Source organism: Peromyscus leucopus, chromosome 6 (assembly GCF_004664715.2).
Source record: "Peromyscus leucopus breed LL Stock chromosome 6, UCI_PerLeu_2.1, whole genome shotgun sequence".
NCBI classification, from domain to species: Eukaryota; Metazoa; Chordata; class Mammalia; order Rodentia; family Cricetidae; genus Peromyscus; species Peromyscus leucopus.
In genome coordinates, this window is record NC_051068.1 from 42,916,884 (window position 1) to 42,944,565 (window position 27,682).

Consider the following 27,682-nt stretch of genomic DNA (forward strand, 5'->3'; position numbering starts at 1 on the left):
ATGTTTACAGGGGCACTGCTGGTGGTGCCCAGGATGGAAAAGGTCCAAACGTGCATCAGCTACGAAAAGGCAAACACATGTAGTGAATTCTTACAAATCGCTGTTGAGGCAAAAAGAGAATGGATCAGTAAAAAGGAAGAAAGTACTGATAAGGACAGATATGGACAGAACTTGAAAAACCCTGAACTACACAGGAGAAGCCGGTAAAGATGGCCACATATTGTTAGATTTCATTGGCATAAATTTCCAGAAGAAGAACATATTTTATGGCAGGAAAACAAATCAGTGATTATCGAGGTCTTGGGATGGTGCTGGAGTGGAATGGGGGTGATCAGATAGGATGAATTATTTCCTTTTGGTTGGTGAAAACAGCTAAAGTTAGTCCATGTGCTGGCTGCAGATCCTCACAGGTAACAAACCTCACTTGATCAAGCTTTTCAATTGGATATAATTTGTGACATATAAATCTTATTAAGTTATTAAAATGAAGTACCAGCATATCCTGCATCATAGATGAACTTTAATACATAATTTATATGAAAAAAGCTAAACACAAAACACATGTTGCATTTTTTTTAAGTGAAATGTCTAGAGAGGGCAAATGTACAGACGTGGAAGGTGAAGTGAGTGGCTGCCTAGGAGTTGGGGTGAGGGAAGATTGGTAAATGGGGTTTCCTTGTTGTATAGCTGGAGGTTTCCCTTTCTCCCGCCCAATCTGTGGTTGGGACAAATCCCTCCCACTCGCTTTCCCCAAGTAAACACACAGAGGCTTATATTAATTGCAACTGCCTTCTCTTCAGCTCAAACTTATTACTGACGAGCTCTTACGTTTAAATTGACCCATAATTCTTATTTATGTTTAGCCAAGTGGCTCAGTACCTTTTCTCAGTTCTGCTTTGTCATCTTGCTTCCTCTGTATCTGGCTGGCTCCTTTCCTCTTCCCTGCATTCTCCTAAGCTGCTCACCCTGCCTATACTTCTTGCCTGGCTACTAGCCAATCAGCGTTTTATTAAACCAGTGTACCAGGGCATTGTCCCACAGCATTGTTGAGAAGAGGAAAATCTTGAAAGTTAAAGGGCGACTGTGGTGTATAACTCCATCAATACACTAAGCTATCCAACTCTATCAATATACTAAGGTATATACTACTGCATTAAAGAGTTTACTTAATGGAATATTAATTATATGATAAAGCTGCAAAAATATTTTAAAACTACCTATAGATTGATGCAGTCAACTTTTAGTATAGAACTGGCAGAGGAGATAAACATGTCAGCATTTTCAGATTGGAGTCAAATCTGGCCGTTTTCCTGACTTTAAAGTTGGGTATTTGCTCTTCACAGGTAGGATTAGAGTAGTTGGCCAACAGTAGTCCACTGTGTGCTTTGTCCACTGCCACTGTATGAATGAACAAATGCCCGAGAGAAACACTTACTTATAGGTGAAAAGATTTATCCTGGCTCCCAGCTTCGGAGGGTCCAGCCCAATGTCACTTGCCCCGTGAGCATGGGCAGAGCATCAGCAGGAGACTAGCTGAGGGGATCTTTCACTTCATCTGGACATGAAGCCAAGTGATGAGAGAGGGGCCCTAGGAGGCAGGCTGTCCTTCAGTGGGAACCAGGCGATATTGCTTATGGCTAGATGCTTCCTCTGGCTAGATGGCACTTCCTAAGGTTTACGGAACCTTCCAAAACAGCATCACCGGAAGGGGTGGTATCAACCAACACATGACCCTGTGGGGATGGAATATTCAAACTGGAACCCACATCATCTTCACAGTTGCCATGTAGCCCCAGGACACTGCAGCTATGCATGGGCTGCACCTGAGGAGAAAGAGGATGCTCTAGGGTCCCTATGCTAAACCACGGCTGCTTTTCAAGTCAGCTAATTTCACAGCGGGAGATTAATTAGGATGTCACATTGTTGTCCTGAAAACTGATGCAGTAAAAGGAGTGGCAGCCTGTGGCTGTCTTAGTTCAGCAAAACAAATGCTGAGAAATGTTTATGCCTGCAGTGTCTGGGAGCCTTTCATCTTGGCTATAACTGAGAGCCGTCTCTCTTTAGACACAGAGGGGGCTCTTCTGTGACGAGAAGTGTGTGCTGGAATAATTAAAAATCCAAAAGTCTATTTAAACCTGTCATGGCCTCATGTCAATAACCCGAGTCTCATATCAATGTCCTTATCAAAACTGTATTCTTCCATTCCTCTTAAATCAAGACACAAATAAGATATTATGTTGCATAGTTCAAATTACAGGCAGTAAATTCTTAACTGATTTTTAGAAGAAGTAGTATGCATTTCACGTGTGATTAGAGGATGCAACCATTGTCCCAGGTGGAATATAGCGTCTGTTGAGGAACACAAAAGCTGAGACTGGGCGCCACCAGGAGCTTTTTCAACACTAAAAGCTTTAGAGGAAGATGAGACTAAAGCAGGAGGAAGCAATTTATAAACTGGAGCATCCTACTTTGAAATTATTAATGCAACTTCAAATAATAGGGGCAACTTAAATACATATAGCTGAGTGTTGTGTTAATGTCCTACTGACTTGGACAGTCTGCATAAGAAATAAAAAGATGAAAGAGATCAATGTATCCATCCATCTGCTATCGTGGAATGGGCATTAGTCAGGATTCCAAATTATCTTAAAACTGAAGGAATGATTAAGAAACACCTGACAAGCTGTGGTCCAGCTCATGTTCACTGCAATGGCTGTGGCGCTCTGGCTTCTCAGCAGCACCCATGGGGGTTCATCAGAGGGCTTGGGGTTGAACGATCTCCTGAAATCCATACAATACCTTTAAATCCCATTTCTCTGTGTTGATGAGGTAAAAGCCTCCAGAGGCTCTGGTGTTTTGTTTGGTTAGGGACAAAGAAAAGTGGACAGACTTTGGCCCTGTTCTTGAAAGGTTCCTCATTGAGCTGAAGGGATCAAACATGGGAAGTGTGTCTTGAACATGGGCCTTCACTAAGAGATTGAATCAGGCCACACCTCCTCACAGCTTTCTCTAGGAGAGAGAATTAGAAGCAGTCTGTGCGATGACTTGACACTTCTCAATTTATGGTACCTGGCTCCTCCATGCTCTGTCATGTATGTTACACTGAACTGAACCCCATGATGTGAACCTCCTACCAGCCCCTAAAAGGTTGTTATAAGTCTGATTCCTCTTCACCCTGGGGATTGGTCTGCAGTATTCGGTGGGAATGGGGTTGTGGAGGTGGGGGCATTTGTTCAGCAACGTGTTCTGAATGCTTCTCTCTCAAAAGGCTCCTCTGGCTGTCTCCCCCATCCCTGTCATGGCTCCTCTCTCTTGTTCCCTAGCTCTGTCTTTCCCCACTCTTGAAGCTCTCCACGGCTTTTTAAGGGAATCCTCCCCTTTCCTTTAAGGCTTACCCCACCTCAAGGACCTTTTTTAGCCTTGAGGCTCTTTGGCTCTAATAGACCTTGTACCTGAAGGGGACTGAGCTGGCTGGTTTTACATCAGCCTGCCATAAGCTAGAGTCACCAGAGAGGAAGGAGCCTCAATTGAGAAAATGCCTCCATCAGATCAGACGGTAGTGCATTTTCTTAATTAGTGATTGATGTGGGAGGGCCCAGACCATTATGGGTAAGATCTCCCTTGGCTTGTGGTTCTGGGTTCTATAGGAAAGCAGGCTGAGTAAGCCATGGGAAGCAAGCCAGTAATCAGCACCCCTTTGTCGCATCAGCATCAGCTCCTGCCTCCGCGTTCCTGCCCTCTGTGAGTGTCTGCCCTCAATGTTTTTGATAATGAACTGTTTTATGGAAGTGTGAGTGAAATAAACCCTTTCCTCCCCAAGTTGCTTTTGGTCATGGTGTTTCATCATAGCAATAGTAACCCTAATTAAGACAGGATTGTGGTCAGCTTCCTTTCTGGACCAATGACTACTATTCTTTTATTATATTTAACAGTATGGAGAGGGGAATATATTCGGTCACCATCGCTGATCTAGGAATCTAGGTGAAGACACACGTGATTAACATCTGTCTGGTTGCCTTTTGCCTACATTGTCAGAGCTCTGTGGAAATGGCACTTGGATGTCTGTCAAGGGTAAAAAAAAAAACAAAAAACAAAAAAACAACTTACTTTGACAGGTACCAAAGCAGCTTGTCATTGCCTCCTTGGACAGTATTATTATTATTCAAAAGATGTACTACTTAATACTCTGGCAGTATAACTTTTCAATAGATGTACTATTGAATCTAACTCTTGGAAAGGCTCACCCACAACCAGAGCGTTCCTGACTTATTAGGACCCTCAGAGTAGTGGGGAAAGGGTGCTTGTTTTAAAGAGCTCTGCTGTGTAATCAGAGGATTGGGACCCCAGGAAAGGAAGAGAGAGCCTGAGCAGTAATCCACCTCCTGCACCTGGCTTGTCTCCTTTCCATGAGGTCTAAAGCAGATCGTGGGCTTTGGTGTCTGAATCTCAGCATACATTAGCCATGTGAGCTCATGTCTCTTCACTTGTAAAGAGGACTGAATGAAAAAGTTGCCTGAGGAGTTATGATGGAAAATGACATGCTGAAATTGACCCATTAGTGTGCATTTCAGAAGATCCTTCCTGTGAGAACACAGAGATGGCTTTCTGTGGTCTTTGCTTTATCTTTGATGAGTTCCATGACATTTGGAGGATGCAACCACTGTGGCCCTGATAAAATACTTGTATTCTGAAGATTCCCAAACTGGGTACCAGATGCTGCTACACAAATCAGGAGCCTCCTCAACCTGAATCTAATTCATGACCTGGGTGAAGAATGAGGAATGAGGAGCAATTTGTAAGTATAAAATGCTAACTTTAAAATATGAATATAGTTTAAAATAATGTCATGATTTTATGGTCTTGAGCACAGAATTTCTTCAGAGGATTTGGACAAATCACTGTGTGTGTATTAAGCATACAATTGCCAAGAGTATCCTTGGCAACCAAAGGGTAATTGCTCAGGAACAGCTGCCTTCTGGTAAGAAAAAGAGGCCAAGCATGAGTGAGGAATCATTCCAAAGCTTTCTGAGAAAACTGTAGACTAAACCTGTAAGCTCAGGAGGGATTCTTATGCTGTTAGCTGTTAGGAGTGGACACTCATCCAGTGTGACATTTTATTAGATGAAGTCAAACTCTGAAGGGCATCTAGGGAGAGAGCCCTCTGAGAATCAAGCTATTCAGTTAGTCTTGTCAGCAACATATTTAACTTATAAGGGGAGACTTTGTGAACTATCCACACTTCAGAAAATGAAGACTAGTAAGATATTTGGTGACTTAGATGCCATTTGAACAGGGTCATTTGCAAAAGAGTGTCACCTACAGGGTCACTTATGAAGGTAAAACCAGCTGTAAGTAAGTGGGTATAGGCCCTCAATTCATCAGTAAGCTAGAATACAGACTTTCATTTGGGATCATACATTGTATTTTGACTATATTCAATCCTACTCCTTCTCCTAACGCCTTCCAAATCTACCTCCACCTCTCTACCTTCCCCAAATTCATGGCGTCTTTTTTTTTTTTTTTTTTTTTTGGTCTTATTAACCCATTGAGTCTAACTTGTTCTTTCCATGTACTCCTGGGTAAGGGGTCGACCTACTAGGAGCCATACTCTTAAAAAAAAAACTGAGTCGCCTTCCCCCAGAATCCATTAGTTCTCCATATCTCCTCTGTTAGGAATGGGAACTCATGAACACCTTCCTCTTCCATGCTGAGATGTTCCCTGACTTGTGCAGGTAACCATGATCTCTGTGAGGACATGAGTGCAAAGGTCCTGTCCTGTCTAGAAGACATGGGTTTGTTCCAGTCTTCCCTGAACTCTGATTCTTAATGCTCCCATTCTCTGATGATACCTGAGTCTTGGCAAGCAGGTTATGAGATAGATCTCATTTGTGGCTGCACAGACACTTCTCTGATTAAAGTCTTAGAGCTCCACTAATATACAGATTGAGATAAGAATTCAGAGGAAAGTTTGATATTATATCTGTTCAGCAGAATAATACTAGTATGTTCACTCTTAGGGCCTATAAAATTCCCAGCCTTCCAAATCTATGTATGTTTGTCTTCCTGTGGAGCAGGCTTTAAATCCAAATCAGAAAGGTATACTACAATATTCATGCCACTATTATACCCATGAGTATATCTTGCCATGCCAGAAATGACTGCATTTCACAGGGTTCATAGTTGAGGAAGACTTTCGATGACTTGTTTAACCCCAGAAGCCTGCATAGCACCTTCTAGTACCATGAAAGCTGGTCAGCAGGAAGGAAGCTTCCTGGTGAGTACCAACTCCACATCCTGTGACCAATGTGTGTGGTATCTTCATCAAGAAGGTTTTACCATTAAGTTCTCATGGGCAACAAAGAGCAGTGGTATAGTCTGTATTGTTTCAGGGGTTTCTGGGACACCTCTGACCCAAATTTGAGGGAGATATCCCACACCCAGCACTGGGCTTTTTATTTAGCAACCTATGGTTTCAGGGGTGAGCATGCTCCCTTGAGTAGGGTAACTCAAACTAAATTCTTTTATATGATATAAATTATGAGTAAGTATTATTTATATGAAACTTATAAAATACTAGGTTTCCATATGGCCTTTTCAAACATTAGTTACCCCTCCCACAAGTGGATGAATTCTTTAGCGAGCTATTGAAATCTGGTATCTTTGCTTCAGATACAGTTTTTTATATGTGTCCTCTAGGTGTGGCTCCTTGTGTACTTCTAAAGAAGGGTGTAACTGTAGCTGACAGTGTAAGAATAGGACAAAAGGGAAAGAAATGAAGGCATAGAATATTCTGGCTTCATGAGTGCATTGGCAGACTGGGAACTATGGCATTAGAGATGATCCTACTTGAGGTGACTTTTCAGTAACATCAGATTGTGTAGGGGAGAAGTAACATGTTCTAAACTACAGTGGGTAACATGGAGGGTAAACTACAGCAAAGATGCATGCACTCAGGAATATGTGGTTAGCTTGTTTTCATTTGTATGTTTCCAAAGATAGGAAATACATCTCAAGATCAATGGACGCTAAGATAAAAAAAAGTGTTCCTTCATTTATTTAATACACACATATAAAATGAGTGTTTAGTGACATATTGGAGATATGGCTTAGGTATGAGGTTGGAGTAGCACTTTTTATCATCCATCTCAAACTAAGTTTTAAGACCTATGTAGACAAAAGTCTTGGAAGAGGAAATCAAGAAAAGAGGGGAAGAGAGACAAGACAGAAAGTGTTGGGAACAGATGAGGGTGGAGGGAGAAAGAGTGTAAGTGAGAGCAGCTGGGGCTACTGAGTAGATTGAGAGCTGGGCTCATGTGTTCATGTTTGTATATGAGACCTAAAGCTGATGAAGAGTTTGGATGAGAGCAAATGGAATTCCTGGTCAGGGCTATGGTCCCCCCACCTCCACCATGAAAACTAGCGTCTCTGGTGTCTTCACCTTAATAACTAGCAGCCCTGAGGTCCTTTGCGCTGATGAGGCAATCAAAGTGTTCCCCCCCTTCCCCCGGGTAGATGGAGGGGTAGAAAGTCATTATCTATGGGAGAATGGGTGGCAAAGTGAGCCCTGTCCAGTTCACTCCCTCTCAGTAAGCATATTCAGAAATCATGCCTTCCATTAACTAAGTTGCTGATATTTCTTCCTGCTCAGCTCTTTAGTGACAAATTCCAGTTTCCAATTTGTAGTTGCATAGTAGCCAGTGATAAGATAGTTCAGCATGTTAATTTCATCAAACATTTTGGTGAGGTCTGGGTAGGTGTTATTGTAGCTGATGATGATTATGGGAAATATGAAATAAAATCCTTCAGGGAAAAAGTGCCAGCCTCTCTGTTGCTTTCTCTGAAACCATTCCTGAAGTCTACTCCAATGACAAAATGCAAAAAGCTGTTAATGCAGTAAAGAGTTCACGCAGAGTCATTGTGCTTTAAACTGACATTGACTCAGCTTTGTGCTGAAATGATTCATCAACATAATGATAGGATGGAGAGCCAGCGAAGCCTGGATTATCAGTCTCGTTGCAAACTGAGTACTTTCCATTTTGGAGAAGTATTGGATTGCAGTCCAAGAGCGTTATACAGATTAAAAGAATTTCTTTATGATGTCATTGATGTTTGACCATTGAATTCTGGCAAACTGCTTTTTACTGCACCTGGCCCAACAGCAGTGTGCCTTACAATGTGGACCACAGAGTGAACATGACTGCGAAAGAAGACAGACTGTATGACATGTCTGATCAGCTCTGCACTGGAGAGGAGAAGCTGAAGACCTGAAAATATTAATCTGTGTGCCTTAGCTCAGAATCACAAACAATGTCAAACAGGCTGTGAATGCTGTCTATGGTTTATGCCCTGGACCATCTCAGTGGGTGTAAATAAGGATGGGGCCATTTATTTCTAATGACAACTGTGTGACTTTTTGAACCCAGACAAATAAGTTGCTTAGTTCAAGATAAGGGTGTAATCCATCTCTCTTTCTTTCTGCTTAAAATTCCTGATTGACCGCTGAAGCGGTTCCTCTTGGCATTTCTCTACCATTCCCCTTACTTTCTTGAACCCCAGACACTACAGACCCATTTTGCACTTTCTCTGCTCCCCTTGCATCAAAGAGCAATTTCCCCAAAGAATCCTGTAAGAGTAATAAAGGAATAAAATCCAGAAACTCACCAAGATCCAAGTGCTAGGAAGTTATAATAAACATATAATGAGAAATTAGGTTATATTTTATATGTGAAAAAGATTTCCTTCATTTTAAAAAAGTTATTTGAAAACTCCCCATATTATAAAGAGGATTCTTTTTATGGTGAATAATCATCCTATAAACTATCATTTAAACATTGCAGTGCTAAACTTGCTCCAAGAGTAACAACTATTGCATGGAACAATGGATTAAGGATCATTAGGGGACCGCATATCATGGTAGGAATGTGGGTTAGTCCATAGCAAGATTTATTCTCCTTAGCATGTCTCCACATGTCAGCAAGTCAAAATAACAAAAGCAAGACCTGACATTAGAATCTTAATATAGACACCTAAGAAAGCCTGATAGATGTATCAAGTAATTTTTTAAAATCTAACAACAAACTAGTATGTACTTTATACTTTTGAACGTATCCTATTTCTGACTTAGTCAGAACATTTGTAACACCTTGTTAATTTCATGGTTTATATGGGCATTTCTTCTTCTTCCTCTTCCTTCCTTCCTTCCTTCCTTCCTTCCTTCCTTCCTTCCTTCCTTCCTTCCTTCCTTCCTTTATTGAAGATATGTCACCTCTTCTGTCATCCTCAGAGTCCCAGCTGGCACTGACTTGAGTCCATATCTGATGGTACAGATGTGTGTTCCAGCACTAAATGACAAACAAATACACTTGTAGGAAGTTTATCCTGGGAATGGTCAGGATGTAGAAGTCTTTGAGCTTTCCTTGCTTAGTTCTAATAAGAGACAAGAAAGCAAGTAAGCAAGAAAGAAAGGAAGGAAGAAAGGAAGGAAGAAAGAAAGGAAGGAAGGAAGGAAGGAAGGAAGGAAGGAAGGAAGGAAGGAAGGAAGGAAGGAAGGAAGAAAAGAAGGAAGAGAAAAAAGAAAAGAAAACCTTTCCCATGCATTTGGCAACGAAAATAGCACTTTTGCAAACTCCGGTGTAGTTTTATCTGGACTGAGATGACAAGAGACAAAGGAGGAATAAGAGGCTGAGTGACGTGAAGTGGTCCTAGAGGTTCTACAGGTTGATGGTGATTAAAAAGCTCATTTGATAAACTCACTTAGTGAAGGCTTTTGAGATATCGCCTTTACCGCATCACTAAGATAGTGAGGATTGTCTTTGCTTTACAGACGGAAATAAGAGCTTAATATGGGTTTTACCAAAAGTTAAGATTTTTAACAGAGCCTAGGGAATTAATATCATCAGACACTGTAATCCAGTCTTCTACCAAGTTCTGCAGCCTTACTTGTCTGTGAAGAGCTGGTGATTGTACCATGTCCTTCGGATGAGGAATCTGAGTGATGCTCAGATGATGATCAGAAGTGTGTCCCTGAGTGATGTGTCTCCTTTTCCAAGCTAGGTTGACAGGGTGGGACAATAGTCAGAGAAGTGTTATTTTCATAAAGGCTTCTTGTCAATGTCTAACAGTCACCTTTCTCACACACTGTTGTACACTTGACCATGACCTCTTCGGGGCACCCTTCTCCTTGAATGGAACTATAGATTGCAGAGGCTTAGAATCTTTTTGTCTCTAAGAAAACTCAATTAATATAAGAATACTAAAGGAAAAAAAGAATAGTAAGAATTTAACAATATCAGACATGCACTCAGTTCTTTCTGGTTATTTTCACCCCAGTTGCTTTTATTCCCTTTCTTCTTAAGTACACACATTTTTCTTCTTTTTTCCATTTTTATTCTCTTTCTTCTTCTCCACATACACTTTTTTTTTTCCATTTTTCTTTTTCTCTTTCTGATGGCCCCTTGATTTTAACTAGGATCTTCTGTGCTAGCGAGGGATTGTAAAGTATCCACTGGCGTGAGAGCACCATTTGATACACAGCGGAAGTCAATGACTAGCCCTCCCCCTAGTTCAGTAGGAAAGGCTGGCACCGCCTTAGGCCCTTCTCAATCCATGATTGGCTGTTGGTGGGCCCCGTCACGTACAACCCAAGACTGGCTACCAGAGCTGCCATGAGGACACATTTGCAATAGTTACCACTATTCTCTTCCCCCCTTCTCCCAGTTCTTACTCTACACCGACATTGGGATTTTGTTTGATAAACAATGCATTCTAGAGGCACATTAGCTCACTGTGCAGGATATCACCCTTCTGACCATTTCACCTGTACTTTTAAATTAGCTAACAAAGTAGAAGGTTCCCACATGGCTTTTTCATACATCCTTCATGTCAGTTAACCCCCTTTCCCAATCCTTTCATCTTTTCTGTTCTACATCCCCATTGCTGACTGAACCTTTCCATCTCCAGCGTCCCTCATCTTTACTTTCGTATCACCCATGTTCTCCTAGTCCACGTCCATTATGACACCTCTCCCCCATGTTACTATTTTAGTTTCCTGGCTTCTACAGGCACTCCAGGTTAGATACATAAAGTTAAAATTAGAAGTTAAGATCCACATACTAAGAAAATAGGCAAACCTTTGTCTCTCTGGGTATAGGTTACCCCATTCAGTATAACTTTTCCAGTTCCATCTATTTACCCATGATTTCCATAGTTTCATTTTTCTTTACAGCTGAATAAAATTCCATTGTGTGTTTGTACCACATTTTCATTATGCAGACATCCATGGATGGACAGCTAGTGTGATTAAGCTCATCTCAAGTAGTCATTTCCTGGAAAAAGAAGTGTTCTGTTTTTCTTAAGGCAATTAGAATCTCCCCACAATAGCAGCATAGACTTTATTGAATTTGACTGTAGTGCGTGTTTATCCAGCCTCTTTACTAGACTGTTGAGATTTGCCAAGGTAGAAAATGGGTCTCTGGGCTTTCCTATCCACAGACCCTGATAACCCAGGGGAAAAGGGATATGGCATGGGCTGATAGTTAGAAGTGGAAGAAATCTAGGAAAGATATAAAAACAAAACAAAAATACCCTCACTTCCCTTCATCTAGAGATAGTTGGGAGTATTTGATACCACAATGCCAAATATTAAGATTTTCAAATGTGGTGGTATTGTGTTCCCTAAAATATTGTGCACCCTAATAAACTTATCTGGGGTCAGAGAACAGAACAGCCACGAGATACAGAGGCTAGAAAATGGTGGCACTCACTCCTAGCATTTCAGAAGCAGAGATCTACCTGGATCTCTGTGTGTTCAAGGATACAGCCAAGCATGGTGAGTGATGGCAGAAAGCAGAAAGGTATATAAGGAATGAAGACCAGAAACTAGAAGCTTTTAGCTGGTTAAGCTTTCAGGCTTTTGAGAAGCAGTTCAGCTGAGATTCATTTGGATAAGGACTCAGAGGCTTCCAGTCTGAGGAAACAGGATCAGCTGAGGACTTGGCGAGGTGAGGTGGCTGTAGCCTATTCTGCTTCTCTGATCTTCCAGCGTTCACCCCAATACCTGGCTCCAGGTTTGTTGTATTAATAAGACCATTTAAGATTCCTGCTACATTCATACATGTATATGATGTTCATGATCATACCTATGACCCCATTGCTCCCCTATTACAAAAGTAATAAGACTTCCTACTGGTAAATGCAAAAAGAGACAGATTAAATTTAATGATTTATTTAACCTAATATGTCTAAAATATTGTTTACCATGTTATTATAATTATAATAATATGAAAATAATATGAAACTATTGCTAAAATTTTTAGTCTTCATTTTTCTCAAAAATCTTTATGATCCAGTATGCTTATTCTATTCATATAGCACTTCAATTTGACCAACCACTTTTCATGTTTGAATTATCAACCCTGATACAGTAGATAATAAAAATGAAAAGGAAAATTACTATCTTATGCTTTAATGAGTTTCAAATTATTCTCTTAATAAAACTCTATGTTCTGGACAACTAAATTTTACCGGGTTTAAAGCTTTTGTACTAGTTGAAAGTCTTGCATTTATAGCCCACGATCAAACAAAAACAGTGTTTGCTAGAAATGGAGATTGAAAAACAGATACCACAACATCCTAAATTATCAATTAGACAATTATAGTGATATTTTGTCTGTGATGTAACAAATAAAGCTTGCCTGAAGATCAGAGGGCAGAGCTAAGCCACTAGTTAGCCGTAGAGGCCAGACAGTGGTGGCACACACCTTTAATCTCAGCACTAGGGAGATTGAGACAGGAAGTGATGTGGCTGGACGGAGAAAGGAATATAAGGCAGGAAGAGACAAAAGGTCCCTTTCAGGTTGAGAATTTGTAGAGGTAAGAACTAGTACCTAGCTGCATGTTCACAGGCCTAAGTTTGAGTTTGTTCTCCCAAAGTGTTTGACAGTGTTTTGGGACCCCCGAATCATCAAGGGTTAGTTGCTGTGATATACCTATGTATATATAGAAAAGTGAAGTTTTATACCTTTTTTTCAGACACAAATGGACTGTAAAATATCAGCATTATTTCCAGGAACCAAATGAGTTTCCCTAAGTACAGTAAATATTGTATCTGTGTAAATATTCAGGATGTTTTGGATACTTTCAGAGATTGCAATTTTAAATATTAGTTTTGTTATTTTGTCTTTATTCTTCAAGCATTCCAAACATACTTATGTCTGACTCCTCTAGTTTATTGCTCTTCCTACACTTTTTCTCAGCAGTTTTTAGCTTTACCATTTTATTCCTATTTTCATTGTTCAGTGGTTTTTATTAAATTTCATTGACATGTATTCTTTCTGATTTTATTATTATTTTTATATTGATTCCCTCATTTTTTTTTAGATATTTTTCTGGTTTCTTTCCTGAGTAAAATTAATCTTTTTATTTCTTCCATTTTCATATCCATTTATTTTTTAATTTTTTTTGCTTTAATTAAAAATATGTTTAAGCATCCATGAGAAAAGTCATGAATATTTATGAAGTATTGTGTGATGTTATCATGCATGCATGCATTGTGTGATATTTAGGTCATGTTAAGTACATATCTTCTCAAATCATTTATCAGTGCTTTATGGTGAAAATATTCAAGTTTTTAAATATGATATATTATTATTATCTGTAGTCATTCTAGTATACAGTTACACACCAGAACATCTTACTACCATCCACTGTATCTTGTATCATTGGCCAATCTTTCCCTCTCTCTCCTTCTCCCTCATGCTCTTTGGCTTTTGGTAATCATACACTATGTTCTTCATCTCTAAGGAGATCAAGTCTTTGAAATTATTTCACTTAGTATAATGATCTCCAGTTTCACCCATATTGTTGTGAATGAAGCATTTCATCCCTCTGTGTATAAATGTATTCTATTTGGGCATACATACTCTATTTTCTGTACCCATTCATCAGTTGATGATGTGGGCCATTTCTTGGGTAGTCTGAGTGGTGATGCATATGAATGTAAAGATGTTTCTTTGATAAACAGATTTAATCTCTTTTGGCTATGTATGCATATTGGGATTGCTGTGTATGTAGCTGTTCTGTTTTCAGTTTTTGAGTGATTTGCATAATGGTTTCTATAGGGTCTACACTAATATATATTTACACTGTTCATATGAAGTACTAGTGTGTTCACACCATCCATATGAAGTACCAATGTATGTTCAAACCATCCGTGTAGAGTACAAACTTACATTCACCCCACCCATGTGGAGTACTAAATACACATTCGCCCTATCTATGTGAAGTACTAATGTTCACATCATCTATATGAAGTACTAATGTATGTTCACATCATCCATGTGAAGTACTAGTGTATCTTCACACCTTCCATGTGAAATATTAATGCACATTCCATTGTCCACGTGGAGAACTACTGTAGGTTCACACCATCCATGTGGACTAATGTGCTTTCACACTACCCATGTGAAGTGTTCTGACTTCTCCACATCCTCACAGCATTGCCCCTTGTCTTTCTGATAATAACCCTGCTTACTGGTGAAGGTTGGTTTAATTTTCCCAGCAGTTACAGTAGCCTGCTCTTTCTTCAACTAACATTCTTAGAGCCTTTGTCAAAAATCTTTTGGTTGGGGAATGCACAGATTTCCATCTAAGATTTTTTTTCTAGACCATTGGTCTATATGTCCTATTTATGCCAACATCACTTTGTGTTGATTCTTATGATTTTTTTTGTGTATACAGATGATATATGTATACAATGTATGCATGTTCATTATGTCAAATAGTAAGCCTCATTATGCTATTTTACATAATACTCAATGCATCCAATCATATTTCCCCTCGTACCTCTCTTGTCTCTCTCCCTGATCCCCTTCTCCTCTATGATTGGTCTACTTTTACCTTCATGCCTCTAAAAAACATAGATTCCAATATGAGTGAGAATTATGATATCTGTATTTTTTGAGTCTGCCACTCCCTTTTAACATTTTAGAAGAATTTAAAGAGAGACCATTATTATATCATTAGATCTACTAATACTTCAAACATGACTTACCGAGAAGACACTTTTTTTCTGGATTTTTATTTAACAACAATAGCAAAAAATATTGCTGATTCAATTTTATTATAGGCCCATTGAAGTTTCCTGTCTTCCTGGCTCCTTTACATTCTTTTGGTTAAATCTCAGTAAGCTGTATGTGCTTAGGAGTCTGTCAATTCCATCTAGGTTGCCAAATATAGGTCTACAGCTGATCATAAGAACAGCTTAAAACAAAGGCCTGGTTGGCTTTTGTCTCTCACCAGCAGGCTCCAGGCTGATGGACTGGTTCAGCAAGTTCAAGGCCTACTCAGGACATAGTACACAACAGCTGTGGACCAGTCAACCACCCTAGCTTTCTTCAAACGGATCAACCCTAAATTAGGGGAGGAAGCTTCTTCAGAGGCTTTAAAAACCCAGCCCTAGAAAAGAGACGGGGATTTTTCTGCTTTCTGAATCCCCGCTCTGCTTAGCAGAAGGTCTTTTTCTCTTTGTGTCTGCTGCATGGTCCCACCCCCACCCTCACATCTGCAGCTGCTGGTTCTGTCTGTGGTGTTTGAAATCTCTCTGCTGCCTCTTTTTGCCCTTGAGATTTTCCCTGCCTTTAGTTTCTTATTTATATTTGTCTTGATTTTTTATTCTGTTTTTCTTTATACTGGGTTGTTATTGCTTTCCTAGCTTTTTGATACAATGACAGATGGTTTATTTTCTGTTTTTACTTTTTCCAATGTAGACATCAATGGATATAAATTTCCCTATTAGCACTTTTTTTTGGCTGTATCCCGTAATTTTAAATTTTCTTTTCCTTTTCCCCTTTTTAGTTTGCTATAAATGGTAGGCAAGTGCCCCATCACCAAGCTATGTCTAGAACCCTTAAGTTTTACATTCTTTTCTTTTTTGGTTTTCTGAGACAGGGTTTCTCTGTGTAGCTTTGCGCCTTTCCTGGAGCTCACTTGGTAGCCCAGGCTGGCCTCGAACTCACAGCGATCTGCCTGGCTCTGCCTCCCAAGTGCTGGGATTAAAGGCGTGCGCCACCACCGCCCGGCAAAGTTTTACATTCTTATTGAAGACAATTTTGTTTATCCTCAAGCACTTTTCTAAGAATCTTTGTTTCTGCTTTAATTGCTGTGTTTATTAGAGTAGGTTTTCTTATTAATGATGGTTGTTTCTATTTTAATTGCTGTGATTATTAGAGCAGTTTTTTAAATTGATGTTGGTGGTGATAATGATGGTGATGGTAGCAGTAACTGTAGTGGTGCATATGCATATTTTGGAGGAGAATTAGTATTTGCTGGAATGTTTTGATTTTGAGTTTGTTTTCTTCCCATAGTAGACTTGACAAGGACAGATGCTTTCACTGGCTTCCAAAGTCCCTATTTGAAGACTGCCCTCTACTGGCACAGGGAAGGGTAGTTTCTTTCATGGAAACACTTGTGGTAAGGGAGAACTTACTACCTCTTTGATTGGTTGCTTCAGTCCAGCTCTGTAGGATGGTTAACCCTTCCTCTTACGTCTTTACTTTTTTGTCAGCATCCTAAAGGACTTGCGTCGGTTTCCTCCCCTCCCTGACCTACCTTCAGTTCCCACTGAAGTGGTGTCACATTCGGTGTCGCTGTGAGTCCTGTTCTTCCGCCCTTTTTCTATAACAAATGCTTCGTTCTTGAGTTTCTTTCTTAGTAATTCACTTTTCTCCTCCCCTCTCTTTCCCCAGTCCAGCACCTCTAAAGTCCCCCCTCTCTCCAACTCCTTTCACCCCCTCCCCACTCTCAAACTGATAGCTTCTTATCATTGCATACATATTGATATGTTTTAGTGTGGGAGAGAACATCACTTTATTTCAGAATGGTTTAATCTGTTCTCCATGGACCTTGGGTTCTATGCTCTCTTCTGTTATTTTTTACATAATTCTTTACCAATTCAGAGTTTTCTGCTTGTGTACGGTTGAAGAGGGAATTTCTGAGACAGCTTTCCTGGCATTTCATGCCTATTTCTCTGCTCATAAATACCTTACAGTTTCTGATACTCAAAGGCTCTTTGTGATGTCAAAGTCTGGGACATATGTGAAGGTTTTTGTTTTGAATTCATGCTGTCTTTTCGCAGGATGTGTAGTGATTTCTCAGAGCAGCACGTATGGTTACTCTGGGGCAACCCTGGAGCATCTCTTCCCTCTGACTGTAGATCTAGAAGGACCTCATTTCTTTCCAGTTTTCTTCTCATGTATTCCCAGGGAAGATGAGTAGGAGGCGAGGAATTCATAGGTTTGTAAGTTGAGGTAGGAAACCTTGTAACTGGATATTCTATGTATGTGTACAAATGCGTTTTGAAAAGTTTGAACATATTGTTTAAAAATTTCTACTCTAGAGTGTTAAATAAACAACAGTCAAGTCTTATAACCTAAGATTTTATATTTAAAGTCATCTTGGGAGGTAATAGAAGTCAGGATTTTGAGTAGGTATACTGAATTTTTTTTTTTAATGTGAAATGCTTACTCCGGAAAAGTCTATTTTTTTTTACTGTTGTTATTTTGATTGTTACTACTTATTTGTCATTATCATTACAGCATTCCCATATACTCTCCCTTCTGCAGTCCTGGATATGAAAACCACGGCTTTCCACAGTACTCCACCACTGAACTGTGTCTCTGCTCCCTTTACAGCAATGGGGGTGGGGGAGGCACTTTGATACACAAATCTGTGGCGGGAAGTTCCACAATAGAAGTATTTGGTGAACTGCCGGCTGTCTCCTGGTTCAGTGTGGAAACAACACCTAGAGGAGTGCCGGGGAACAGCAGGGCATGCTGTGCTGGCCTGTAATCCAGTCCTAAGAAGGCTGAAGCAGAGGAGCACAAATGACAGGCCAGGCTATGTTACACAGTGAGCGAGGGAGGGAGACCGCCTGGAGAGATGAAGAGAAAGGAAAAAGAATAAGAGAAATGTTGAAAAAAGTCAAACAAAACCCCCATCATTTGCTGGAAATTAAGAATGCTATTTTGGACCAAACAACTAAATTTATTATTATCTTCAGTGAAATATTAGCTCAGCGAAAATAAAACTATAGAGCAGTGACATTAGTGTACACTATTGAGTAACTTGTGGAGTTGGAGTAAAATGATAAACTATAAGGGGAATTTAACATGTCTGATAAATCTCAGAATGGAGGGATTTACCAGGAGAAGGAGTGATGAAAGTGTGCATGTATAGTAAGGGACATGTTGTTGCTTTGGAACTTTTTTGGCAGGGGAGGACAGATTGGGAAAAGTGCTACCCCACTACTTGAATATACCCACTTGCCATAAAGTTTGGAATCCCCAAACTTCCAAATTTTGGGGAAACCATCTAAGAATAAACTATGAGGAACTCAAGATTTCTGAGCTCTTGTGGTGTGCCAAACACCTACAAGATCTTTCGCATCAGTTAATTACTTTAAACGTTCCATGAATATATATATATATTATATATATTTATATTATATATATATATATGTGACTTATATACAGTCACAAAAGTACACACACACACACACACACACACACACACACACACACACACACACACACCCTACATGTCAGTCTCCATCTTTCTTGTCCCATCCTGAAGCAATACTTGAATATATTATGACTGAAAGCCTAAACAGCAGTTTGTCAGTGTTGGCACTGGGGGGACAGAGCTCTCTGCTGCAGGTCTTTCACTGTCCCGATGCTCTGTCCAATCTAGTAGCCCTTAACTACAGATAGCTTTAAGATGTAAACTAATTACATCAGGGCTGGGGATATAGCAGAAGAGTGCTTGCCCAGCAGGATGGAAACCTGGAGTTTGAGCCCAGCACCGAAACACAAAAAGTGAATAAATAATTAAATACAACATAAAATTTGACTCCAGGCAGGGAAGCGGATAGGCTAACTGCAGACCTCCCCCTCCTCTCCTCCAAGTCCAGTTCCCCTAATCTCACCCCTACCTCTATAGCAGACTGACTACCTTTTGTGGCCTCTCCTCACTCTCTGCCCAGATTCCTGAGGGATTAGGCTGATTCTGGTGGAACAACCTGCTTTCCTCTGTCCTGTGGACTCTTCCCCAACCCCACCCTTCCAGGACATCCCCATTTCTAAAAGTCAGCTCCCAATACTTAGAAACACATTTACCCAAAACCTGCAATGGCCACACCTGTCAGGATCTCAAGTATTTCCTACCAGGCAGCACACAGCCACCACACTCTCCTAAGAACCGGAGAGGGCAAGAGAAACCAAGGAACAAAACACCCATCCAACAAAGACAAGACAAGATATCAGCACGTAGAATTGCAATGTTCCTAAACCCTGGTACTTAGATGCCATGATAAAAACACAGCCATCATCAGCCAGAATGGCATCTCTCTACTAGAGGCCAGCAACCCCACCACAGCAGACCCTGAGTATTGCAACACAGCTGAAACATAAGAAATAGCCTTCACGGAGAGAAGTCCTTAAAGAGGAAACGAATAAATCCCTTAACGAAATCTATGAAAGCACAAACAGTGGAAGGAAATGAATAAAACAGTTCAAGATCTGAAAGAGGAAATAGAATCAATAGAGAAAACCCAAACTGAAGGAAATCTGGAAATGAAAATTTTAAGAACTTGAACAGGAATCTCAGAAGCAGCCTTCACCAACAGAATACAAGAGATGGAAGAATCCCAGGCACTGAAGACTCGGTAGAAGAAATGGATACATCAGTCAAAGAAATTATTAAATCTAAAAATATCCTGGCACAAACATCCAGGAAATCTAGGACACTATGAAAAGACCAAATGTAAAAAATAATGGGAATAGAATGAGAAGACTCACAGGTGAAAGGAACAGAACACATTTTCGACAAAATCACAGAAGAACATTTTCCCTCCTAAAGAAGGAGATGTCTATCAAGGTACAAGAATCAGACAGAACAGCACATAGCCTGGACCAGAAAATAAATTTCCCTCAGCACAGAATAATGAAAACACGAAATGTAGAGAACAAAGAAAGAATGTTAAAACTGCAAGGGAAAACGACTAAGCAACATATAAAGGCAAACCTATTAGAATTACACCTGACTTCTCAATGGAGACTCTAAAAGCCAGAAGGACCTGGACAGATGTGCTGCAAACTCGAAGAGACCACAGATACCAGCCCAGAATGACTATATTCAGCAAAACTTTCAATCAAAATAGATGGAGAAAATAAGACATTCCATGATAAAACCAAATTTAAGCAATATCTATCTACAAATCCAGCCCTAAAGAAGGTGCTAGAAGGAAAACTATGAGGTAAAGAGGTTGAATACACCTAAGAAAACACAATACACATATAATAAATAATAGTAAATAATCCCAGGCCAATAAATCAAAAGAGGGGACACACATACCACAACAAAATAACAGAATCAACAATCATTGAGATATTCATATCTCAATGGTCTGAATTCCCCAGGGGGGAAAAACACAAGCTAACAGACTGGATTAGAAAACATGCTCCCTTTTTTTTCTTTCTTTTTTTTTCTACACCCAAGAAACAACCTTACCATTACCTCAGCATAGAAGAGTGAAAAAGATTAGAAACAAATGTGCCCAAGAAGCAAGAAAGTGTAGCCATTTTAATATCTGACAAACTAGATTTCAAACCAAAACTAATCAGAAGAGATAGGAAAGGTCACTACATACTCATCAAAGGAAATCCACCAAGAGACATGGCAATTCTTAATATCTATGTCCCAAACACAAGTGCACCCAAGTTCATAAGAGAAACACTACTGCAACTTATATCACATATTGGCACACACACACTGATAGTTGGAGACTATAATGCCATGCTCTCACCAACAGACAGGTCATTACAAACAAAAACAAAACAGAGAAATGCTGGAGCTAATTGACATTGTAAGACAAATGGACCTAACATTTACAGAACATTTTACCAAAACACAAAAGAATATATGTTCATCTAAGTACCTCATGGAACTTTTTCCAAAATTGACCACATATTCATACATAAAGCCAGTCTCAACAATTATAAGAAAATTGAAATAGCTCCCTGCATCCTTTCTGACCATTTCAAATTAAAGCTGCGTTTCAGCAACAGAAACAACAGAAAACTTACAAACTCACGGTACCTGAACAACTCACTGCAGAGGGAAGAATGGGTCAAGACAGAAATAAGAAAGACATGAAAGACTTTCTAGAATTTAATGAAAGTGGACATAACAACATACCCAAAACTTACAGTACAGAAGGATCTCCCAAGGAAGGAGAACTAGAACACATAATTATGGAGAGACAGGGGTGGGGTGGAGACTAGAATGGGAGGATTAAATGATGGGGGGGGGAGGTAAAGGAAGGAATACAGAAGGGACATCTTACACTAAGGGCTATTTGAGGGATCATAAAGAAACCTACCACAGCTTCTTTATATATATATGAGATCTAAATGAAATTACCAAACAAGGGAGATGAAGTCCCAACTAGACATTTCTCACCACCAAGTGAAACCTCCAGTGCCAGAAATGGGTTACATAAAATTTATTTGTTGGCCTCATGGAAACCCACAAATAACCCAGGCAATTACTAAGGCTGTTGGTTGCTCTCTACAAGCTTATGGTAAGACCTTTTGCTGAAGACAATACCTACATAATCTCATTGAATATGGAAAAGCCATACTGGTGCCTAAGTAGAGTCTTCAGGCCTCCTGGTATTGAAAGGTACTTTGCATGTTACCATAAGAGAAAGATAAAAACCAACCCAGTTACAAACACTTCTGTCTACAGTGGGGACCTGTCTGCATGATGCTCTGATACAACAGTGGCACAAACATGGTGGGACTAACCAACCACACTCTGATGGAGTTTAAAGCCTATTCCATGAGATGGAACCCATGCTTGACACTTCTCAAGTTGTCAAGAACCTAATACTAGATAGGCCAGGGACCTAAGTGGATACATACCTCCATCCCAACCCAGAAGCTATTATCATTTGATAAACACTCAAATTGAAAAGTTAGTTTTCTCTAAGAGAGTCTCACTGGGAAAACAAATTATTCTTAAGGGTAGACTGCATGCCCAGAGTAGATGGTCTACAGAAAACAAATTCAGCCACATTTGTAGAAATTCATTGTCTTTTGATGTTCTGTCATGAATTTTTAAAATTTTATTTTTATTACACACACACACACACACACACACACACACACACACACACACACACACAGTATACAGAGCATATATATAGGTATATAGGAGAGAGAATTCTCTCTCTCTCTCTGTCTCTGTCTCTCTCTCTCTCTCTCTCTCTCTCTCTCTCTCTCTCTCTCTCTCTCTCTCTGTCTCTCTCTCTCTCTCTCCTACAGGTTCTTTGAGCATATAATATGGCTTCCAGCTTAGTATTTTTATGGCATTCCTGAGTGTGCAAATGAGTGAGTCTCTGCATCTATATCTGTTTCTTGTGCTTTTTGCCTGGGCTCTTTTCCTTGTATGTCTTTGTTTTGTCCTATTCCAGTGTGTTAGTTTTTTTCTTATTTTATCTTATTATTATTTGTCGGAAGCCTGTTTGCTTTCTAATATGAGAGAAAGAGAGTGGATTTGGGTGGGAATGGAGATGGGAAGGAACTGGGAGGAGTAGAGGGAGAGGAAACTCTAATTAGGATATAGTATATGAGAAAAAAACTCTATTTTTGATAAAATAACAAAAGAGTAAAAAAGAAAAAGAAACCTGGAATTTAGTTCTTGAGCCACATTAGCTGTGTCAAGGGCTCAGCAGCCTTGTGTAGCCTGGGGCTACCACATAGGACAACACAGATCTGGGATGCTTCTGACATTGTAGAAAGGACAGAGCTGCTTAACCAGAATGGTGCCACATCTTTTGTGACTCTGAGCCTATTCCCTGCATGGTGAACTACTTCATGGATGACTCTTGACACTCTTCTGTTTGTTTTTCTTAAGCTAAGTGTAGTGCAGGGGCTCATGTTCTACATGGAAAAAAGAATAAAGAAAATGCTGCTGTTCGTTCAATGTTTACAGGATCTTATTCTATTAAAATAATAGAAAAACAATAAAATTTAGCAAATTTCTATTTTAATACTATTCCAATACGGTACAATCACACTTTTTCTTAACTTCTCTACTAGAATTAATGTATTTGTATATTTCAGTTGCTTCCAATGCAGTCTGCTGACCCACCTCAGTCAGTGAGGCTAAGTCTCCCAGGATAAAAGAAAACGCCAAAGATCTGAGTTGGGTGATGAGGGGCCTCAAGGCTTTTGATCTCAAGAGCAATGCAAAAAGAACACTTCTCATTTTCATACAGAAGCAAGCAATACACGAGGTGATATTTACAGTCAGCTTAAGCAAATACAAGTATAGCAAGGGAATATGCCTAGTGTGATGTCTAATTATCTTTGATCATGTGAAAGAACCAAGAACATTCCTCCCAGGCCTTTGCCTTTCCCACAGGGATAGTGCGAGCATGGCAGAGCATTCTCTTTATGTCCTTGTTTCTAGTGAATCCACTTATCATAGTTTATGCAATTCTTTCTAAGACACTTTGTGGGAAGAATATTCTGCACTCTGCCCCTTCCATAGTTCACAATCAGTTCACAGCTTTCTTACACACACACACACCCATGCACTGTAGTAGTTAAACACAAATTTCATAAGCATTTACATCAACAGTACACATTGATTAGTGATTGAAGATTTCACAGGCTTACACTGTGGATTGATTATTTTTCTGTTGGTTTTCGAGATTGAGCTCACTCTATAGCCCAGGCTGCTTCAAACTCACCATCATCCAGAATTAGCCCTCCACGTCTGGGATTGCAAGTATGTATCACCAAGCCTGACCCAGAAAAGGTATCCTACCCCTCCTTGAAATAAGAATACCTCCTCCAATTGAGATATAAACACTTATAAATTCTGAATTTTAAAACATATCTCTATGTATAATATAAAAATACAGGAGTCTAGGAAGATAAAGAGCATGTATCCTGAAAACATGAGACCTGAAGACCTAATATTCAGTGACACCATAAAAGGCAGGCATGGCTATGTACACTTGTAACTCCAACACTGGAGGGCAGAGGCATTTAGAAATGGAGAGCTTGATGGCCAGCCAGCCTAGCCAAAACAATGAGCTGCAGTTCCAATGTGAGACCCGGCCTCAAGACAGTAAGTTGAACAACATTAGAGGAAAACACAGCAAATCTTGCTCTAGCTTCTGCATACACATATGTCGGTGCATACTCACATGATTGCACCATACACACAACACAGTGCACACACACACCCAAAATAAACAAATTAATTAAGATAAAATTCAAAATATAAAGGGAGACCTGTGTTAACTACAGGAATGTCTAAACTCATGTAACAAGAAAATATCTATGTGCTACATCTCTCTACTTTTCCTACTTTTTGCTGTTGTACAGGCTGTTTTCTTTTTCTTCTTCTTCTCTATTGACCATTCATGGCCCATGTTTGACTTTAATACAGTGATGGGGAGGAATCATTGTTTGAAGATCTCAGCTTTGCTGAGAAGGAATATCTTTCAGGTTCTCAAGATAATTCTTGGGGACATAGGCTTCCCCTAAAGGAGGAATAGACTTATCAAATAGTCTCATCTCCAGAGTATCACAGGCAAGGCGCCTGGTCTTGATCCCAGAACCAGAACTAGTCTGAGCATTAGTATGGCATTTCTGAGCTCAATCACAGGACCATCCTGATGGAAACATTGTTTCTAGACTCCTTTGTGCTGTCTCTGTATAGTATCTTGTCCAAGGTACCCTGGGTTCATCTCCTTTATAAACAGAAAAGTCTCCATGGGAATCCAATGAGAACTTTCTTAGTTTCTTAGTTTCACAGTAGAAGATACTTTAAGACTTCTGTTATATCCATTGCATTTGTCTTTGTGTGCAGATGTGTGTCCTCCAGGGACCTGTGAACAGATTTGTCACAGGGAACCTTATGTTGCTTTGACTGTCTTCCATGTACAGATGGATGTGTCAGAAAATCCAGGTGGAGAGGAACATTTTCTCAGTGATACTAAATCAAAATTAAACATGTGTTGGCCAATAGGTCATTGGGAATCCTTTTGGTAAATTGTGTAAACAGTATATGACAAAACATAAAATTCACCAAAGTTCTGTGCAATGTGAAAAAAGCTACAGTGTGAATTTTCATTTTCAAAGCAGCTGAAGTTGGGAAAGACCTACAAATATGAAACTGAAAAGGATGATACTAAGCAACATTTGTGAAATGTGAAATATGAATAAATTCACAGTCTTCAAATTCCTTGCTTATGAACTAGATTAAACATTAACTATAATTGGAGGAAAGTCATCCAATTGTCTTCATGTTCTAAGCACTGAGAGCACATGCCTTGCACAGATTCTGCGGCACGAACGCCTACAACAGTCTGCTCAGTTGCTGCTCGCTGGAGCTGACTTTTAGCAGGCTCGGGCTGTGGATTTTATTGATGCTGGTTTGCAGTGTTTCTGTTAAAAGGACACAATTGTACTTGTCTTTTGTCAAATGGCCCTTAAGAGCAGATCATACTTTAAAAACATGCAGTGGGCCTAGGGAAAGATGAGCACACTGTAACCTGAGCAACTCCCTGGTGTCAGGTCTGCAGAGAGTTCCAGCCATAGGAGTCCGTCAGCACTCGGAGTGATGAAAGGAAACTCCAGTCCTTACCTGAATTCTTATTAACAGAAATCCATTTCGATGACTAACATAAATTCACCTTGCGGTGAATTTTCTTGTTCGCCCATACTCTCCCTTAGACTCTCCATCCTGACCCCTCTTCCTCGCCTCAGGGACCATGGTTGCTACTTTGTTTCCCTTCCTATCTTCATTCTCTCTATCCACTCAGATCTGCATGTAGGGTTGGGAATGTCCGAATGGGCAGCTATAAAATTCTGTTCTGGGAGGGGATATTAAATGGTACATTGAAAATACAGTGGGTTTAAATAAACAGCCTTGTCCAAATAATAATCTTATTGATCATTTCACCTCAGTAGTTATTCACCCCATTTCTAGATTGTTCTGAGCTTTATGGAGAAGAAAAAGAGGAACACGCCAGTAGAAAATACCAGCTCAGAAAAAGCTGAAATGGAAAAGAAGATCTAAATTCCTAAAAGTAAAAGTAATTCTCAATCTATAGGTGTATCTGCACACTCCATTTTATCATCACTAATTTGAGACACTATATAGATTTTATATGAGGGTATTTCAATGATTCTTGCAGAGTTTTCCAACTTTTTTACATTGAGACATGATGTCACCTACAAAATTCATGCTGAAGAACAGAATAATTGATTTACAAAGAAAAAAACACAAAATAATCTCTTACTGCTTTAAGAACTTTACATTGCATGTTACTCATAGCTGTCCTTGGCTCTGCCATCCATGAGTTGAACATGACTGCTAGAACTTTTGACTACTCTGGAATGTTCACAATTAAAGGTGACAAGTGGATTTTCTTGCAGTCAATTCTCTGCTCTTTCTCATTAGGCTAAAGGGAATGTGATCCATGTGGGGAAGATGACTGGTCCAAGGCACAGAAGAGCAAGTATGTGCTGAAGGAAGTGGAGTTCCTCGCTTATGAGGAGGCCCTGGGGTTCACCCTTGTCATCCTCTCCATCTTTGGGGCACTTGTGGTCTTTGGACGTCATCGTGGTGTATGTGATTCATAGGCACACTCCGTAGGTGAAGGCCAATGACCGGGAGCTGAGCTTCCTCATTCAGATGTCTCTGGTCATCACCTTGCTCTCATCCATGCTCTTCATAGGCAAGCCACTCCACTGGTCCTGCATGGCCGCGCCAGACCACTCTGGCACTGGGCTTTTGCCTTTGTCTGTCTTCCATTCTTGGAAAGACTATTTCACTCTTTTTTGCCTACAAAAAAGATTTCCGTATCCAAAACTCGGCTTATATCCATGCACCCCATTATTTGAAAACTCATTGTGGGGATCTGTGTTTTAGGAGAGATTGGTGTATGCTCAGCTTACTTGGTGTTGGAGCCTCTGAGGGTGTACAAGAACATTGAACCTCAAAATGTAAAGATCATCTTTGAATGCAATGAAGGTTCTATAGAGTTTCTGTGTTACATATTTGGGTTTGATGTCCTTCTGGCCTTACTGTGTTTTCTTACGACCTTTGTCGCCAGCTGCCAGATAACTATTATGAAGAGAAATGCATCACTTTTGGGATGCTGGTCTTTTTCATTGTCTGGATGTCTTTTGTCCCTGCTTACCTGAGCACCAAAGGCAAATTCAAAGTGGCCGTGGAAATATTTGCCATTTTGGCATCCAGCTATGGCTTGTTAGGATGCGTATTTCTTCCCAAGTGCTTCATTATTTTGCTGAGGCCAAAGAGGATCACTGAGGAAACTGTGGGTGGGAGAGTCCCCACTATAGACAGGAGCATCCAGCTGACCTCAGCTTCTGTGAGCAGCGAGCTTAACAACACCGCAGTGTCGACTGTGCTGGATGAGTAGAGTTGTGAGTCCCATGTGACATGTAGAGCCAGATGATGACCTGGCTCATCCTTCCCTTTCAGGTTGCTTCTAAAGCAGCTACTTGTTGCTCTGGGGGTAACATTGGTTTGTTGCTGTGTTAGTATAAGGTTAACATGGTGAATGAAATCAACATCAACA

The 27,682-nt window shown here is 40.0% G+C and overlaps 1 pseudogene; it reads left to right on the forward strand.

Annotated features, from left to right (window-relative positions):
* LOC114706303 lies at positions 1–27,682 on the forward strand (annotated as a pseudogene).